Here is a 4,942-nt window from a genome sequence, read left to right as displayed (position 1 = left end):
CTAAAAAATGCTGGGTTGTTTCAACCCAACTTTGGGTCAAATATGGACTAACCCAGCCGTTGGGTTAAATTTTTACATTAAATTTTTAACCCAAAAGTTGGGTTAGTCCATATTTGACCCAAAGTTGGGTTGAAACAACCCAGCATTTTTTAAAGTGTAGGATTAAAGTGCAGCTCATTCACATTAGATTTGGTTATTAGATAGCTAACATTTATTATTCTGTATTTGGTAATGGTTTTGACAACTGATTAAGTTTATGCTACCAGTAATTACCACTTTACACATTGCAGGATTAATTGAATCCTCATTGGATATTTCTTAAATGTATTAGAGATTGTCTAGAAAAATTTGATTAAAGGTATTATTATAGTTAGAGAAAGATGATCTGCTATACACCTCATCATAGGAGGAAATTTTATTAAGAATAAATGCATGAAGAAATAAAATTGAGGGTTCAAGCAGGTCTTGCCCTGGTTTGAGACTGAGCAAAGAAGTGTGTAAATAAAAGTGATAATCAGTCTGCTATATGATTAAGAGATATTGAGATATCTATGTCTCATGAAAAACAGCCTAAGTCTGATTTATGACCTCTGGTGGAAAACATGGAAATAAATTTTTCAGAGAGCGTGTAAGATGTTATTTTATCTTCTATGGTTATCAAAGAATGATACAAAAAAGTGGGGAGTGTGGAGGAAATTTGATTTCTATTTGAAATATTCATATTAATATTATTATTAGTATTATTTGCTTCACTGTACTAAAGAGTGTTCTTTAGACTGTCTCTGAGTTCTTCCGTTTTCTTCACAATGCTTGAGTTTTCGATGAGCTGAGAGATAACAGGAAATCTATTTAATGTGTGTGTGTGTGTGTGTGTGTGTGTTTGTGTGTGCAAGACAAGTGTGAGACAGGAAATTTTATTTTAGCTTCTTAGATGTCCTGGCTTCTTAGAAACACATCTGGAGGACAATGGACATATGTTGAGTATGCATTATGATTGGATGAGATCAAAGCATCCGCATTTGATGAAGGTATAAATGTTGAGTTGGGGTGTTTCCTCTTTGTCTCACTCTGCAGTCAACATGGATGACTGCTGAGCTTTTCTTGAAAGAAAATAAATATTCAAAAGACTTTTGTCTCGTACCTTTATTAAAATGGAAAATTGCCATGACACAGATCAACGTGCAACTTATTTTCTCTCCGATATTGTAGCAAGTTAAATGAAATTAAATGTGGAGTATATAAACTGTGACAAGATGATTGACAGGCCAGTTTACAGTGACAGGGTGCGTGTAACTATGCGACAGAGCGGTCCCAAAGTATGTCCCAAAGCTTGCCTACTCTTCTACTACACACTCAAAAGTGTGTAATTTTTCTTCACCAAAAAAGTACATACTTTAAGGGCATAGTATAAGAAGGCACATTGGGACACAACAGCACTATTTTCAATTACCCCCACCAAACTGACCGCATGGGGTCTGTTAAAACTCAATGGGCTCAGGGGAGGCGAGAGAGGCGCGGACTCCCGCTGTAACTTTACCTGCTGGTGTCGCTGTTGGACAATGTTTCTTTAGAAAAACAAGTGATTTATACACTTTTTAATGTTATATTTTGTAATATTGGCATTGTTTTATTTTTGTACTAATTTTTTTTTCTCATCCAATGTTTTGAGGAGACACTGCCTCCCTTGCCTTGGAGGAAACGCCCCTGCTACACTCTCTTGGCAGCCCCTCACCACACCCTGACGATGCATTTATACTTCTGCCAGCAGTGAACAACAGTGATTAACTGATGGCACATGGTATGAGTGTAACCCCTCTCTCCCGGGTCCTCTCTGCCACACCTCGTTCTTGTTCCGAGTGGGTCTCCGGCATGGGAAGCGGACGCACTAACAAGGAGGCTAAAGACTGCAGCCACTAGCATCAGTCGCTAGTGCGTCTCTTGAGATCAGGGGAGTGAGGTTTACCTGCACAGCACCTACTCGCTGGCCTCTGTTACACTCACCCCCCTATCCTCATTCCCATCCGGGTCACGGCACCAATGTAACCCCTCTCTCCCGGGTCCTCACCGCCACACCTCGTTCTTGTTCCGAGTGGGTCTCGAACCCGGGTCTCCGGCATGGGAGGCGGACGCACTAACAAGGAGGCTAAAGACTGCAGCCACTAGCATCAGTCGCTAGTGCGTCTCTTGAGATCAGGGGAGTGAGGTTTACCTGCACAGCACCTACTCGCTGGCCTCTGTTACACTCACCCCCCTAAACCTCACTCCCATCCGGGTCACGGCACCAGTGTAACCCCTCTCTCCCGGGTCCTCACCGTCACACCTCGTTTTTGTTCTGAGTGGGTCTCCGGCATGGGAAGAGGACGCACTAACAAGGAGGCTAAAGACTGCAGCCACTAGCATCAGTTGCTAGTGCGTCTCTTGAGATCAGGGGAGTGAGGTTTACCTGCACAGCACCTACTTGCTGGCCTCTGTTACACTCAACCCCCTATACCTCACTCCCATCCGGGTCACGGCACCAATGTAACCCCTCTCTCCCGGGTCCTCACCGCCACACCTGTGGGTCTCGAACCCGGGTCTCCGGCATGGGAGGCGGACGCACTAACAAGGAGGCTAAAGACTGGGGTTTACCTGCACAGCACCTACTCGCTGGCCTCCATTACACGAGCATTACAGAAAACAAGAGAGCACTAACAAAGAAATAAACCTTTAGTGTAGCATGCGGTGCCTTGTCTGTGTCTTTGCTCGGTGGACTCGTGCAGGTAAACTCACGGGTCTTTACCCGAGTAGGTCTTCACACGAGGACTCTCGCTTTAGTAATACTTGCTAATTAGGTACTACTTTACTGCTGAGTCCACCTCTATCATTAACAGCTCAAAGCTCTAAACCAGCAACAATTAGCTAATCTTACCTTAGTCATCTTAAAAGTTTAAATCCAGTTCAAACCCCTTACTAACAACAGCTGCTAATCCAGGTCAACCAATCACAGAAAACTCACTACAGCTACTGTTCACTCCAGGCCCGGACTGGCCATCGGGAGCACCAAGAGAATTCCCGGTGGCCTGGCGGCTGATTTGGCCCTCTGCCCTGTTTTTTTAGTTAGGCTATTATTTTTTAATTAGATAATATATCGATACTAAATCATAAATCGGTTAGTCTTGACTGGCAGCGCTAAGCTATACGAATCAGCTCACGTGTGTTCCACGCTGCCGTCAAACGATTCCGAACAGAACCAATTCGCGGGACTCGATGAAAGAGAGGAACTGGCCAGAATAAGCAGTGAAATGTAGCAACATCACTGACCTGTTCAGGGCTTCAAGTGCAGGTCAGTTTCATCTGTAAATACTCTAAAGAGTTTTGTCTTTATTAGTTGAGTATTAAACTGCTAATACTGCTAATATCCATTCACATGGATTTATTGTACAGGGAGGGAGGGAGCTAGAGCAGACAGAAACACAAAAAGTAATATGAGTCACGTAATTCAATAGTGTGTTCATTATTAGAATTTTTCAACAAATATATTGTTCTAATTTTGACATTTAGGCACTTTAGAAAATGTGTTTTAATACACTACCAGTCAAAAGGTTTTGATCAGTTAGATTTTTTTGTTTTTCAAAGAACTCTCTTCTTCTCTCCAAGCCTGCATTTATTTGATCCAAAATACAGCAAAAACAGTAATATTGTGAAATATTTTTATTTAAAATAACTGATTTCTATTTGAATATATTTTAAAATGTAATTTATTCCTGTGATTTCAAAGCTGATTTTTCAGCATCACTCCAGTCACATGATCCTTCAGAAATCATTCTAATATGCTGATTTGCTGATCAAAAACATTTATTATTATTATGTTGAAAATTATAATGACTTCAAGCTTTTGGTATAGTGTATATAGTGTGGTATAATGTTACAAAAGCTTTTTATTTCGGATAAATGCTGATCTTTGGATCTTTCTAGTGATCAAAGAATCCTGATGTACTCAACTGTTTTAAATATTGATGATAATAATAATATAAAATGTGTCTTGAACAGCAAATCAGCATATTAGAATGATTTCTGAAGGATCATGTGACACTGAAGACTGGAGTAATGATGCTGAAAATTCAGCTTTGATCACAGAAATAGTAAATAGCATTTTAAAATATATTCAAATCGAAAGCAGTCATTTTAAATAGTAAAAATATTTCGCAGTATTACTGCTCTTGCTGTACTTTGGATCAAATAAATGCTGGCTTGGTGAGCAGAAGAGACTTCTTAAAAACATTAAAAATCTTACTATTCAAAAACTTTTGACTGGTAGTGTACTTGCCAATTTTTGCTTTTCAGTATGTGTATGTTCTTCCATGATACAAAGTCCCCAGGGGACTGTGGTGATGCCCTTTTTTTAAGCTAGTGCATCTGAGAGGTCAAGATTTGTAATTTGTACTTTTAAAAAGAAAATGTTCAACTTTTGAAGGATCATGTGACACTGAAGACTGGAGTAATGATGCTGAAAATTCAGCTTTTTGATCACAGGAATAAATTATATTTTAAAATGTATTCAAATTGAAAGCAGTTATTCTAAATAGTAAAAATATTTCACAATATTACTGTTCTTGCTGTATTTTGGATCAAATAAATGCAGGCTTGGTGAGCAAAAGAGACTTCTTTAAAAACATAAAAAATCTTATTGTTCAAAAACTTTTGACTGGTAGTGTATATTTGTATGAAACATAAGGTTTGTTAAATCTAGGGTATTTAAGTCGTTTTAAGATAAATAACATTCTGTGCTAACAAATTGAAATGAGGTGGTTGTTTTCAACAAGGTGGACACAGTTCTGTTCATAAAAGTAGACCTGCTGGTGAAGAAGTGAAAGGCAAGAAAAAAAGGGAGGACAGATATATTGGGGAAAATGACGAAAAGGGAAAGGGAAGTGAAGGTGCAGTGCAAGAGAGAACCTTTAAT

This window comes from Sinocyclocheilus anshuiensis, unplaced genomic scaffold (assembly GCF_001515605.1).
Source record: "Sinocyclocheilus anshuiensis isolate Anshui unplaced genomic scaffold, SAMN03320099.WGS_v1.1 scaffold1497, whole genome shotgun sequence".
Taxonomy (NCBI): Eukaryota; Metazoa; Chordata; class Actinopteri; order Cypriniformes; family Cyprinidae; genus Sinocyclocheilus; species Sinocyclocheilus anshuiensis.
The sequence above is the reverse complement of the archived record's forward strand: the minus strand, read 5'-3'. Positions refer to the sequence as shown.